Genomic DNA, 15,998 nt, shown 5'->3' on the forward strand with positions numbered 1-15,998 from the left:
AAAAGAAAACCGGTTTCCCTCGCCTGCGCCGAGTGACGCCGCACGCACTGACACGCACACACACACCCCCAGTGTGACGAGGGTAGAGAGAGAAAGAGAGAGAGAGAGAGAGAGAGAGAGAGAGAGAGAGAGAGACCTAGGGAGGAGTGGAGAGACGTAGACGAAGCCGTAGAGGATCGGAAAACGAGTAAAAAATGGCTACATGCGGCGTACGTGAGAGCCACAGACGAGAAATGTAAAGAGCGTGGCGCATTTGCATATGTCTCCTGGCTTCTTTGTTCTTTGATCTGGATTGTCAGACGTTATAAAGAATGTTGTCGACGGGGGGAGATAAAGAAATAAAATGAATTACGCTCGAACAGGTTCCGTGCAGGTAAAAAAAAAGAAAAATGAAGCTTCTTGGGGATGGAGGAATTGCATCTCGGCTTAATACAGGCCGAAAGATCGGTAATACATTTCTGCTCGGATGGCGTTAACAGTGCACCCAGATACTAGAACTACTCCAATAATGGACGTGCATTTAGCTTGTGATGATCGCACGAGCAACAGTTATTTGCGCTGCAAGGCGGAGCGGAGCAGCTGAAAATTATAGCGACCAAATTCATTTGAATACCGAGAATTGTTACTAGTGTTCCAAGTCTGGCAGAGTTGTTTATTTTCTATTAAAACTGGAGATACTATCCCTCTAAGGGAGCAAAGCGTCAAACAGTGTGCTCAGTTCTACTGTATATATGATTAAAGAATGTTTCCAGTAATACGCTAGCCACAGTCACTAAACCTTTTCCTGTACGATGATAGTATTCATTTTTTGGAAGCCTTCGATACGAATATTCTGGTCCATGAAGAGTCTAAATGGAAACTGATTACGTTCAAAATATGAATGAAGAGTAGCCAGGAAGGTTTTTAGCGTCCCACCAAAGTCGAGGTCATCACTAAAGGAGCATAAGCTCGCACCTTTCAGCATTCGCCTAAAGTGAGTTAGAGAAATCATAGAAAACGTAAATCAAGATACTCGAACGGAGGTTTGAACTCTGTTCTTCCCGAATAACCGATTAGATACTGTAATTCTTAACACACTAAATTTACTTTTGGGAGGCCCGGGATTCAAAATCCAGATTCAGGTTTCCTGTGGGTTCCCTAACCGCTACAGGCATATGACATGAAAGCAGTCCTCCAAAAAAGATGCTTCTTATTTCCTGTGGCAACCTTACCTATTCTGAGCTTGAGCTACGTCTTTAAGGATCTCGTAGTCGCAGGGAGTTAAATCATAAAAAAATAAACAAAGCCGTTTTCAAGCTAACGGATTTTAACATTGTAGTGCATGGACCTCTTGGAGATAGTGTGTCCTTGCCTTGGCATGGTCGTATGTAGCCATTTATAGGTGGGCCAAAAGTTTGACGCATACTCCAAACCAAAATGCGACTTGGCTTTTTCAAGTTAAAAAAATCGTTCACAGAGGTAAAAAGGCGATAAAAGACAGCAAAAGGTACTAAGACAAACCGACGGTTGAACTTCCGGTCTTTGGACTTGTAGTCTGTGACTTATCTTAGAGGATAGACTGAAGAATGCAAGCCTACATTTATAGCATTTATAGGTTCAGATAAAGCTTTCGACAATATTGACTGGAATATACTCGTTGACACTTAGCAGGTAGCAGGCATATTATGCAAGGAACGATAGTTAACCTACAACTTGTACAAGAATCAGGCTGTAGTTATAGTGTCGAAGGACAAGAAATGCAAGCAGTAGTTGAGAAGGAAGTGAGATCTGTTGCATCTTCTAAGTATTCTGCCAATAAATTGCTGTCTTTGGTTCACCTTCCCCACGACATTATCTATGTGATCGTTCCAATTTAAGATGGTCGCAACTGTTATCCCCAGGTATTTAGTTCAGTTGACAGCCTTTAGATTTCTGCGATTCATCGTGTGACCGAAATTTAACGGATTCCTTTTAGTACTCATTTGGATGACCTCATATACCTCATTATTCAGAGTCAACACTTAAAACAGTATTAAAAATTGATATTTCATTCCACATAAAAATAGATTCATCTTGTAATACGTTGATGGTGCTCCCAACTACTTAAATTACCCCTCCCCCTTAATGAGAGCATTAATATTGTAATCCAGGAGATAACCGAATTTACGCTAGCCTGTCAATTATTCGAAGTTTTTAGTCATTGTGGTTGTAAGTGGTCAACCTTAACATGGTGCATCATCAGAAACTTGCACCAACACATATCCCTAAAATGCCACAATGTGGCTAGCGTGTGCAACTGCAGTGAGATCCACACAAGTCAGTATTACTGTTATGATTGCCTGACCCAGTACAGCCTCAAGGATCTCACTTCAAAAACTCCCAATGAAACTGGCGTCCGTCTCCTGTGGGCACACTAGTCTAACCACTCTGTTTTACTTTGCACATTCTTTACTATAATGGTTATAAGTGTTCTTGTCTGCTCTGCAACAATAACTTTTACTCCAGTTTTTCTTACAATCTGTAAACTGATGCTACTGTCACAAACATTAAACACTGAGGTTCGATACTAAATATAGACCGGTAATGATACGACTGGAGTTCTGGAGTTATCTGATCCTGGAATGTATAATTAAAAAACATACAAGATAGCCATTACGGCCGTATACCTAGTCTGATAACTATCATCAAAGTTACCAACTGCACAGGCAACGAAAAGCTTGTTGCTTTTATGACAGGCAATGCCTGAGCTATGCTGACAGAATGAAAAGTTTTATGCCAATGATATCCACATACTGCCTGAATAGACTGTGCAGTTCACAGCATCAGCATCTTCATAAAAGATATTATGGCTCCAGATGTCCGTGACTTTAACCTTGTAGCGCAAAAGAAATCTTTGAAATACAGCCGGGTTTCTAGTGCAGTATTGGAGGCATGTAAGAAACAGAAACGGCTCATGTTCTTTCAGCCTCAAATTTTCATCTGATGCAATGGGCTCATGTAATGATAAATTTTGATAGCTCATTAAAGAAAGGCCGAAAACTGCCATTTTAACAAGGATATGTGGCAAAAAATGGTGGAGTCTGTACCTGATGTTAGGACACCAGCGAATGCAACACATAGCATTTTCAGATATATATCGGTACACGCTGAAGACAGTAAAGAGTTTAAAAGGGAAACAAGCTGTGCTGCAGTAAACCTTATGGATCCACAGAGTAAGAGAGCATTAAATGAGGATTAGCCGAGCGGTCTAAGGCGCTCCAGTCATGGACTGTGCAGCTGATCCTGGCGGAGGTTCGAGTCCTCTCTGGGGCATGGGTGTGTGTGTTTGTCCTTAGGATAATTTAGGTTAAGTAGTGTGTAAGCTTAGGGACTGATGACGTTAGCAATTAAGTCCTACAAGATTTCACACACATTTGAACACTTTTTTTTCTTTTGAGGGCAACAAAACTAAGATGCAATGGCAATAGAGCAAATGTACAAGAACCACCAGCAAACACTATTTCTTCCCTTTTCTTCTTCTTCTTCTTTTTGTTGTATCAGATGGATGTGTGTGTATCATAAACTGAGTTAGTAATTCAGTGTATTTACTTGAAACATCAAATGGTCTTTCTGTGCAGTTATGTCTTTTAGTTAAGAGTAAAAACAAAGGATGCAAACCATTTAACGAATATCGAGGATTTCTACATCTTTGTTCATGCGTTGCAGTACAGTCACATTTGTGGCTTTATCTGTACGTCACATTCTTCACATACTTCGATATGCCCACGCTTCAAATACCTCGAATTTCTTACCTAATACTGCGGTAAGTGTCCATGCCTCAACTCCACGGAGCAGAATACCGAACATGTAGCATAGAAGTAGACGAGCGCGAAGTGTAACTCTTATGTTACAGCTAGTCAGAACTTCCTTAATTTTTCTGGAAAGAACCTCTGGGCGTTCAATTCTGCAGATAATTTCTTGGGAGAAGTGTCAGTTATCGTTCATTTGGAACCCAAATATTTGTATGGCAGTACTCATTCGATCTTACTGTTACCGGGTGCAAGATTAGCCTGAATTTCGTCTCAGTTTCTGCTGACACCCATCCGTTTTGCCTTTTTGATGTTCAGCCGCAACACTATGACATTACTCTAGCATATAATGGGCTAAAAGTCTAAAAAGGTGCGCATCCAGTACAAGCCTCCCTCCATCCCCCCCTCACCCCTCGTCGTATGGCAGCACTTGAAACAGTGCATATACACTTAAATATTTCAAGAAGAGATTTGGCTTTTCAGCTTCTCTTATCCTCGAAAAGATAATTAATTTACAGTAGGAAATGAGATACAAAGGTAATATGGAAGTATTTTGCAACTTTGCAGAAAAATAACTGACAATGGCCAAAGTAGGGAGGATATAAAATGTAGGATGGCAATTGCACGAAAAGCTTTCCCGAAAATGGGAAATTTGTTATCATTGTAAATAAATTTAAGTGTTCGTAAATCTTTTTTGAGGGTACTTAAAGTATGGCCTTGTACAGAAGTGAAACATTGACTGTAAACAGTCCAGATAAGAAGAATAGTAGCTTTCGAAATGAGGTGCTACAGAAAAATGATGAATATTATTTGGTTTGACCGTATAACTAATGAAGAGAAATGTGGTACAACTTGACTAGAATATGGGACTGACTGATAGGATACATCCTGAGACAGCAAGGAATCGTCAGATTGGTAATGGAGGGAATTATTGGAGATAAAAATTGTAGAGGAAGACTAAGATTTGACTACAGTATACAGGTTGAAATGGAAATGGGTTGCTGTAGTTATGTGCACAGGATAGACTAGCGTGGAGAGCTGCATCTGATCAGCCCTCAGACTGAAGACCACAACAAAAGCAACAAAAACGGACATTTTGACACTGAGCCAAAGAATTCAGAGTTAAGCCCTAGTTTTCCTCATTTTCTTTTTCCTCGTGAATACCTGATCAAGAGTGAGTAGTTAATACAAGGAGAAAACGGCTCAAAGTCTTGGCACATTGGCAGTAGCTAGACAACTAAAGAATGTATAGGTGCTGTACGTCAAAGAAACGCCAAAATTCCATCGGTGCCAGGAGGAGAAAGGACCCTGAAGTGACAAATGTTTAGTGTACCATCATTCACTGTGAAATATAAGGACCTAATGACAGGAATTTTTTGAGTTTCAGCAGAAGGTGACAATCGTGACGTTTTATTCTAAATACTGTCTCACAACAAGACTCTTCCGTTTCTGGCAGAGAACGCACTTTTAAAAAATGAGAGCACACTTGCAGAATTTTAGCTGCGTTATTTCTGAGCCCGAAACCAAGCATTCAGATGTCCGTGCCCCGGTTGAGCAGATGGCTAGTGGAAAACCTGCTCTGTGATTTGGAAGAATGAAGAAGGACAGTTCCTCGCATCTCTGTAACAGTCCGTTGTCATCCGAGCGTGCTCATCTGGTTCAAACAGATCGGAAAAGGAGACCATTGCCATATGCAATCAATAAATCCATTACCTGTCAGGTCAGCACAAGAGCAATGTAGGCAGATGTAGGGACTACAAAAATAAAATGCTTCATTAGAAAATTACTAATGATGTAGTGGCAAATAATGGATTGTCAATTGTCTCAGCGTATTTAGGACAGATAGCCGGCCGGAGTGGCTGTGCGGTTCTAGGCGCTGCAGCCTGGAGCCGAGCGACCGCTACGGTCGCAGGTTCGAAACCTGCCTCGGGCATGGATGTGTGTGATGTCCTTAGATTAATTAGGTTTAATTAGTTCTAAGTTCTAGGCGACTGATGACCTCAGAAGTTAAGTCACATAGTGCTCAGAGCCATTTAGGGCAGATAACAGCCACTTTGTTATTTTTAATGGCCGGATACTGTGTTCTGGCTCATAAACGTTCATGTTGAGAGATTTGGTAATGATGGTATGTATGTCTGCGAAGAATACACAGAGTGGTACCGGATCCTATTTGTATTACTGTAGCAGTTGTCTAGAATTGCTGAATCTGATGCTACCATGGTAACAGTTCTGAAGGTCTTGGTACAATTTGATGACATTCTTCCTATAACTGTGCTATGTCACACCATTATCAACGTATAAAAAAATCATTGTGCATTACGCATTAATAACGGTTTGATCACGTGAATGTTATACAATGAGCGACTTGTAAATAAATGTGTGTATTAGACAATCTTATAATAAGTACATTACACTTTTAATATTATGCAAAATATTTACGGTCGAAGTCTAGCTTCAAGTTACCATGCCGAATGGGTTAAAAATGAACAAAATTGTGTTCAGAATTTGTTGTTGATGTGTCCGAATCAACCGCCCGAAATCAGCTCAGATTCACAACGCGTACAATACAGTAGAAGTAAAACAGACCTAGCGATATAATGGGACGCTATCAGCAAAACAAACCGAATTTCGTAGTACAGTCAGGAAGTTGCCATCGTCTAAAAAGACGAAGTGATTTCTTCCGTTTGTTATCAGTTTGAGGCAAGAGGTGTTTGTATATGAACACAAAACGATAGTTTTATGAATGTGAAAACTTTATACGTGCACAGTTTGTTCGCAAACGTACCAATTGTGAGTGTACAATTGCGGAGATGTGTTTATGTTTTCTACAGTTTTTTTCTAGTATCTTAGGAAGTTTCAGATTCCTGTTCGTGTATTTTTAATACGTGTGTGAAATGCTACCAAAACGCCAATGATTTGGCGCAGAACCTGATAGATATTTGTCACTCAGTGTTTTCGTAGTGAAATAATACCGTCATCGGCGTCGTTGAAGGAGTTTAAACAGATGCACCCGGCAAGAGGTAATATGGGGATGAATGCAGAAGTATCTGGCTTCCTGGAAAGGAGCCATTAAACGCTAACGAGCTATATTTTCCTCCTGGCTTCTTCAGTCTTATACAACTCCGTTCCCCTGTAAGAATGCTGAACATCCATCCATCTGTATGAGTGAACATGGTACAGATGCTCAACGAAATGTCATTGTCATAATTTTGATTGGTAAATTGTTTGGAAACGAGAGAAAAGGGGTAACATCCTTTGCTTTGTTTATAACATTATAAGTTGATGTTATCACAAACAAGGATCCCGTGCAAACTGTTTTGGGACGAAATTCAAGTCAAAGCAGAACAATTCAACAGAAACCGGCTTATAAGCCGGCCGGAGTGGCCGAGCGGTTCTAGGCGCTACAGTCTGGACCCGCGTGACCCCTACGGTCGCAGGTTCGAATCCTGCCTCGGGGATGGATGTGTGTGATGTCCTTAGGTTAGTTAGGTTTAAGTAGTTCCTTGAACCATTTTGAACCGGCTTATAAACTTAGCAAAAACTGACAGAAGCAAAGGACCGATACATATACCGTAACATTAGATGCAGTTTTAAACAAAATAAGCGTAAAATAGTTAACATCGGAAGTAAAGAAGCAAAACCACTGTTCTGTCTGGTAGAGCATAGACAGAGGGGAGGAATACAGTAACACAGTGCAAGCATTTGTGATGGGCGCCTAGAAGCGGGACATAAGAAGTGCGAGCCACCAACAGGAGGGAAACAGAAAATTCAAAAATCGGAATTTAACACGACTTTGAAGAGTTTAAACTTAAATGCAGCAGCTGGAATCGACAAAGTATTAGTATATTAAAATCATCAATGGCCTTAGTAACTATGCCCGCATCTCGTGGTCGTGCGGTAGCGTTCTCGCTTCCCACGCCCGGGTTCCCGGGTTCGATTCCCGGCGGTGTCAGGGATTTTCTCTGCCTCGTGATGGCTGGGTTTTGTGTGCTGTCCTTAGGTTAGTTAGGTTTAAGTAGTTCTAAGTTCTAGGGGACTTATGAGCACAGCAGTTGAGTGCCATAGTGCTCAGAGCCATTTGAACCATTTTGAACCTTAGTAACTACAAGATTATGCAGTCTAATGTCAAATTTTTCTAATGACAAAGATATTACCAGACTTTCCATAAATTTGTATTTACATCCACGAGGAGATAAAACATTGCACAGCAACTCTCCAAACAAGCGCAATGAAGTTGTTAACTAGACAAACAGATAGGAGGAGAGAGAGACCAAGTTAAGACACAACTACAAACTTACGTCAGAATAAAATAAAAGTACACTACCATCAAGTTTAGCCTTGGTTAAGTGAAAACACTATAAATTTATAGCAGAGAAAGTTTGTGCCAGTGGTGTGTGGAACAGTATTAGAAATCATGCGGAACGTCGGACTCAAGTGCATTACTATAATCACAAAACAGTCGATGAGAAGCACATATAAAAACACGAATGGCTGATAGGATGAAGATGTAGTGAAGCAGAAAGAAGAAACATTCAGAACAGGAATGTGTATATAAGCAGAAATAAAATAAATGCCGAGATTCATGACATTTTTCATTTGAATGTTGGTAAAGAAGGCGCATTAGAACTCCTGAAAGTAGAAGAGGAACTATTCAGCACAAAATTCACCGGAGTAGCCTGAACAGAATCGAGGATTATGATTCGCAGCAGAAGGAGGTACTAGGAGATTTTAATAATGGAAACAGGAGAACGTACATTCGAAGAAGTGGTGTACAAAACTGACAGGGGGAATAAGAGAGTACTTTTGAGTAAATATGTTACACGGTAGTGACAAACAGACCATAGGAGAACACGGTGAGATGCCCTGGACGCAGAAAAACATCAACTGGTTCCATGACATCGTTATTAATTTGCACTATATTCTTTCCTTTCTGTTGATTATACATTATTTTAGTCGTGATATAATTGATTTGCGTGCCTTCTTTCAAAACTCGTCTGTTAAGATCATTCATTCGTTGTAGAAGTTTATCCGCACTAGAGGCAAGCAGTAGAATGTCATTAGCAAATGAAGCAGTTTTTCGTATGTTGTATTAACACACAGTCATTCTTTGCCCCATTTTAGTATCTGCCAGGGCTGCTAAGAATAGTTTTGGTAATACAGAATGTGCTTCCCGGTCTCTGTTTAAAGTTGTAAATTTTCTGATATACTGATAGTCTATGTCTCACACAAGGTGTAGCATTTTCTTCAGTATACAAGTACGAGGTAAATCAGTGGGGTTTTGCTCAAGGCCCGTCAGGGCACATTTTGACAAAATTAAGTCAAAAGTTTTCCCAAAACCCATGAATACTAAGCAAAGTCGTAATTAATTCCAATGTATTCATTAAATGTCACTAATAGTATTATTACTCACACCTCTAGTTTTTCTTTTTTTACCTTCATACGTCCTTTGACATATTATTTACATAGAGCGTGGTAGAAGTCTTATAAGAAGTTCCATACTACTCCGCTACGCGTAGGTTATTCTGAGTAGGAATGGGTATTGCGAGGAAATGTAGAGGTAATATTATTTGAGAAGAATATCACACATCCCTTCCAATAATTAAAAGACGCGAGTTAGCACCTCTCGTCTGATAAAAGCTTAATAAGCCACTTTGAAATGTAAATAAAATCCGTTAGTTCACTGCATATTATTATCGTATCACAGTTGTTTCCTTCCATGGAAATTTTAACAGGTTGTTCCATTTTGCAAAAGACTGTTATGTTCCATTAAGACAGGTAGAAATGACACTTTTTATTGTACTGAAGATATTTCGACCTTAAAAGGACTAAAAGCTTCAGCAGTATAACAGGGAGCAAAACTCTTCTAATAGGAAAAAAAGAAGAACTCTTCCTTCCCTTGACAACTCATTCTACATTCCGTACAGCATTTGGCTAGAAACATGGTGCATTTGTGTGTGTGTGTTTTTTTGCGTAAACACTTATTTCTATTGATGTTTTAGTTAGCTGTAAATTATCAACATGTAAGCAAGCACATGACTAGATGATATGGAGGCTTCTTCAGAAACTGATATAGGTCGATGTGATGCGAACATGCTTGAACTACAGAAGGTGTCACTCACTCAACACCAGTGAGAAAGGCAGAAAGCACAAGCAGATGGGTATTAATTGAAAAGATGCTCCGTGGTTCACAACTCGCGAAATCTACTGTGGAGTGCTGATGGGTAGATGAGATTGTTAATAGTTCAGCATTCAAAGTGAGTAGGAGTCTCTTCTCTCGTGACGAAGGTGAGTAGAAAGCCTCTAAGAGAGGATTACTGAAGTAAACGGAGGAACAATGTAAAAGAAATTGCAAAAATGACTGGAAGAAGTCAACAGAGCAAATTTGAAAGTAGACCTGACTTTCAGTTATGATACGACTAATAGTGTTTAACCAACATAACAAAAATAAAATAGCACAAGTTAACTACTAAGTCATACAATCAGTTGAGGAATTTTTACATTTAGAACGCTTGAAGATAACGACAGGGTGGAGGGCAAAAGAAATTAATAGAAGAGTAAAAATTATATGCACTGTTTCTGTGAACTAAATACAGTGTCTGAAAAACAAAAGCTTACGAGCAATGTGTATTATGAATTTTGACTTACGACACTATGACATGGATTAGCAACGCGAGTCCCAGCGGCGCATAAAGTCACTGCATTAGTTGCAGACCAGCAACCATATTGATAATAAACTTTCATAATTACGCATGTAGAAAAAAGTGTGAGGATGAGAAAATAGGAGTGGAAGTAAGGCTTAAGATCTCTCAATAGAAGAAGAAAAACGAATACAAGTGGGATGTAAAATAAGCAAAGTAACGAACTGCTAAGACAAATAAGTACCACAAGTAACAAAACTGAAGGCTGCGATAGAAAAGTTTCACAAAACTGGCGATAAAGCTGAATGTAGCCTGCAGGAGGCTTAAACACACAGTCTAGCAAAATTGCTAACCAAATTCTTAAGGCTAATAAACTCAAAAATTGTCATAAGTGTTCTGTACAACGCAGTTAATAAGTAAAAGAAGAAAATTTGAAATAGTATTACTTTTATGACCGAAAAGAGAAACGAAATTTTGCTTTGAAAGGCAATCCAATAACATTTCATAACAGAAAATCAGAGCGTGTAAGAGATAAATGGAAAGATGCTGAGAAACAAAAGCCACACTGTAGAAGAAAGGCAGTACATGGGCCAATTAAAATAAAAGTCATTCTGGATAAAGGGGATTTCCGTTATTTCTGAAACTGTGCAGAGAAATGTATTTGAGCTGGAAGAAAGAACACAGTGAATGAAAACACGAATATGAAGACACATAATAAGAATTCACTAATTCCTCGCTCCAGGTGAAACAAATAAGGAAAAATTGTGTAAGAAAATGGTATCATAAATGCAAAACAGAATGATATAAGAATAATTAATCTAAACAGAATATATGATACTTCGAAGAAGGCACCAAAATTCATGAAACTGATTACGTGAGAATAAAAAAGGCTACAAAATCTATGTATATAGTTGAAATAATACAATCAAATGCTTTGTAAAAGAAGCTACCTTAGCAAGGCAACGAAAACTGAAGTGGCTTTTTAGTTAACAAGAAATCTCTACAACAAGAAATCTATTTCCATAAATGCAACTCTCCAGCACTACAACGCTGTCATTAGACCATAATGCCTTTGTACTTCAGAATGTCTTTTTAATACAGTCAAACATTTCGGTGAAAGAGAAAAGAAGGAAAGGAAAATAAAGAGTACAATCTTGGGACCAAAATAAGAGAATGAGATATGGAAATCAAGAAGCAATGAAGAACTTTATGAAAGAGCACAACGAATATTAGGCATAATGAGCAAAGACTAAATGATAGAAGAATAACAGAAAGAAATTTTAACTCGTTTGACAGAAATCCAAAAACATCGGTGAGAGGAAAAATAGATAAGTACTGGAAAGAATGGAAGGAGAAAAGAAAGAATATGTAAGTCATCTCATGTGGTTTTCACTAGGCCAAACCCCCAAAAAAAAAATTAATGTTCCCGTAAAATGAAGAATGACTTTTTGAAATGTGAATCTACATTAGGTATAAAGACTTCATTAAAGTATCATGAAACTCAGAACTGAAATAACGATATAACAAGGACACTGAATATTATCTAAGGAGTATTCAGCAGATCTAGAGGAAATTTTCAGATTTTGAACTCGCAAAATGATGAAAGAATATGTGTTACACGAGCATATCCAAAGCATTTTCGCTTTGCTTTTGACAGTGTGCTGTTTGTCCCTTGAGCGGATAAACTTTGCAACGAATTGAAGATCTTAATAACGCAAGTTTGAAAGTAGAGAGTCAAAGAAATTATAACAAGGTTAAAATAATTTATAATCAACACTGCGAAAAGAAAACCTAATAATTTAACAATGAAGAGGTTGAAGCAACTGACCAGTTTTTCATTGTAGGACAGTTAAATGCATAGCAAATGAAATGAGCACAACAATAAAAAATGGCCTGTAACAATTTTGACAACCCAAAAACTGTTTTCAACTGTATGCTTTCGATGTGGCTGAACCTAAAAGCTTAAAATACGTGTACAAACAGTTTTGAATTACGGCAATGCGACTTGGACTTCGAACGCGAAAACCATTCAAACACAGAGGTTTACTCAGTGAGCAATGGAGAGGTGCTGCGATTACTGTATGCAGTGGAGATGGTCAGGACATGTAGCTAGGTAAATGAACCACGACAGTTCTTCACTGGATTTCAGTAGGTAAGAAGAGACGTAAATAAAGACCGGATGGAAGTGGAAAAATGACTTTAGAAGACATGCAAAAGCATCTTCCATGAGTACAGCTGAAGTTTATGCTGCATGAAGGACTATGTTAGAGGCCTTTATTCAGCAGTTTAGATATTAATGATGACTGTCCATTATCATGACAAATAAGTACAAACATTTAAAATGAGAAAAACATTGCCGTTATTCTGATTTAGATGTGACTAAGGCCACAATGTAGACCAAAAATATTTTTAGGGGCGGAAGTGTTCGGTGTATTTCCAAATAAATTGTCTTCAGCTAACGACGAAACACGAACGAAAGTATAATATGCGTACATAAAACATATCCTTGGCCAAAAAAGTAATTTTTAGGGAGAAGCATTATTCTAATTTTGATTTCCAGGCAAGAACAGTGGACTCATTTGTAACGATACAAGCAATTACCAAAATTTAATGTTTGAGCACTTCACCTGTTGTCGTTTATTTAATAGTGATAATACAAGGATATGCACTGCGATAACTAATTTATTTTAATATTAGCGTTTAGGGGGAGACCCACCCTAAAACATCACTTTTCCAAAAAAAAGGCTATTTCACGTCTTTGTAGTGTTTACTCTTAGATCCCAAAATGATTTGGCTATATTACAATTACAAGTACGTCTAAGAAACATTTGAAATATAGACTGCACGAGGAGTTGTGGCACACTGGCTGTTGCCACTGTGGTCAAGGCAATACCTGTCTATCAGGGACTTGCATCTGATGCACTACTGACCAGATGTACTGATGGCAAGACACAAAATTCAAATGAAAATTTGCATAGTGTCATTTGGTCCAAGTGTCCCAAAGAAAAAAAGGAAAGAAAAAAAGATACTTTTGAGTCTTGTAGAAGCTATTTCTCAGTTCAGTATGGGATGTTTGAAAACTAAAGAAGGCAGAAATTCCAAGACTCCTTTTATCGCCCTCACAGAAGAACGTGTGCTGATCTAGAGTTGGACGATGGATCAAGGAGTCCACAAGATTCTGGAGAAGGAAAAATTTAAGGTAAAGGCTACCCTGGTCCTGAAATTACAGCAAGAAGAAACCTTACAGGAATAGGAAGGAAAACATGTGGTGCTGGTGAATTTTAATGGGTATTCGTGTTGTACTAGCACTAATTTTCAGTAAAATTTTAAAATCCGTTTTGCTGTAAATTTGGTTTTCTATGTTCAGTGCCAACTATTTCATCCTGAATATTACCCAACCACAACGAAATTTTTTCAGGAAGTACTCTTGAGGAATCTGCATTCCTCTATGCATTAATATTATTGAAACTGTAGTTTGTTTATTTTATTAAAACGTTTATGTACCTATTATCACAGAAAATTTAATTTTGAAACTTGAAAAAAATACCTAAAAGTAAATTACTAACTTTTCTCATAAAATGAATGCATAGAACTATTGAACAATAACTTGCGAATGTGCCTAAAAATCTGGAATATGATAACTGATGTGTTAGTACTAAAAATTGGTTTTAAAATATCATAAAAATCATATTAAAAATTCAAAAATCAGCAAGTGTAAGTGATAGAGATGCGCTTAAAATTCGGCTGAAATTGGCAAAGAAGAAGAAAAGTTAAATTCTTGGGTGGAGTCACCCTGAAGTGTCGTGTGGCAGAAAATACAATACACATACACAGTAAGATGGCTCCATACAATATGTGAAGCAACAAAATAGTGTGAGATTTAGCCTGTGTGTATTAGTGCAGTCAGCAGTGACCACCAAGTTAGGCTTAGATGAAACCTTGATGTACTGAGGCACCTGAAAAGGTAGATTACTGCAAGATGTGTCAAAAAGTACAGAGACAAGTCAGTTAATTATAATGTTTACAAACAACAGATGTTAGTAGTGAATGTAGAAAATCGTGAAAGAGGAATGAAATAGCGTTTGTTGGTCTCACCTGATGCTAAAGCCAGAAATAATTATACTGCGATAAAGAATGAACACATAAACGAAAGCTAAACCAGACATACAAGGGAGAACATAAATGAAAACAGCAACTACTAGGCGTCATAGTGTAAAAAATTATAGGATTTACGCTGTTTGACGAGTCAGACTACAGAAGAGATTGGAATATGTAAAATACAACAAAATTCACCAGCAGAGCAAGGACATTCGTAAAATGGGATGTGAACATAGACGAGCCAGACGTTAAATATTACATGGCTCGTGAGAAAACCCAAGACGTAACACGATTACAAAATCTTACGAGAAGATGCAGTACGCTTATAGAACGCTTCGCTTCCTACTCCGTAGGAAAGGAGCAATGAGACGTAAAAATTGTAGGGGTTGAATATCTGGAATGTGTGGTGAGAGACGTCATGAGGCAATGTAGCAAAGGAAGGGGGATCAGCTTGCAGAAATAGACATCACATCACCTAAATTACAAGCTGTGGGCTAGCGGGTGTTTTAAAGCTACACGACGAGCGCATCTACTGAACAGAAAAAAATTCTTTAAATTTTGTAAAGAGAAACGTAGTTTTTATGTATCAGAAATATGGGTAACCTCTTTGGTTTTTGAAGAAGTGAATGTGTCCGATAAACAACAGTGTCGTGCGATTAATAACGGGGTAAAACATCAAGGAAATTCAAAATTAAAATCTTTCGTAGAAGTAAAATCACATGGAATTTGAATGCCTGAGGAAATTAACAATTACTAGAAACCACTCGCATATCTTTTGAGAAGCGGGCAACGAAGCTAGATGAGTGACAAAACTATAAAAGGAGCCGATAACTATTGCCAGACTCAATTTTAGGAGTGTACTGAAAGTTTATAGATGGAATGAATAAAATGTTCAGTGAGAAATTTATCTATTTAATAAATATATTTGAAATATTAGCTATAAAAAAAAATTGTAAAAATTATCTTAGTCGACGAGTATCGACGACTGACAGGATACATAACGAACGCTAGAAACAAATGAGAAGAGAACACAGGAAGCGATAACGCATACGAACATTAGCAACTGAAGCTCGTTAAGCACTGACGCGAGATTAATGTAGAACTTCGGAAAGTCTCGTTTCGGGCTCACACTGCACAAAAATATTTGCCTTGTTGAGGACGGTGCTGTGGATATCTTAACGTTCGTCATGCTGCTGGATCCCTCATCTCTTCCCCTCTGCTTCTGGCGTCCGCTAATGTTGTGCAGAAGAATATATTTGAAACACAGTATTCTGGGCTACTATACGTTGTCATTCTGTTGGCAGAAAAACAATAACTGTTAGTGATAAATTTTAGTAAGCAGAAATTCGAGAAGTAAGTGTGAAACTTAAATTTTATCCTCTGCGGAAACTTGCCACTCTTACGAGGCTAAAGGTTGAGTTTTAATTATCAGTGCAAACGATGTATGAATACCACACATTGCCTCTGCTAAACAGATGCGTACCCCCATGAAATT

At 38.3% G+C, this 15,998-nt stretch overlaps 2 protein-coding genes across 4 annotated transcripts in view; one reads left to right on the forward strand and one right to left on the reverse strand.

The window, feature by feature from the left end:
- Nucleotides 1-15,998, reverse strand: part of LOC124556828 — a 554,569-nt gene that overhangs the window by 287,658 nt on the left and 250,913 nt on the right. The gene's annotated exons all lie outside the window — the stretch shown is intronic.
- Nucleotides 1-15,998, forward strand: part of LOC124556829 — a 111,067-nt gene that overhangs the window by 31,033 nt on the left and 64,036 nt on the right. The window lies entirely within an intron of this gene.

The sequence above is a fragment of the Schistocerca americana genome, chromosome X (genome assembly GCF_021461395.2).
Source record: "Schistocerca americana isolate TAMUIC-IGC-003095 chromosome X, iqSchAmer2.1, whole genome shotgun sequence".
Classification (NCBI taxonomy): domain Eukaryota; kingdom Metazoa; phylum Arthropoda; class Insecta; order Orthoptera; family Acrididae; genus Schistocerca; species Schistocerca americana.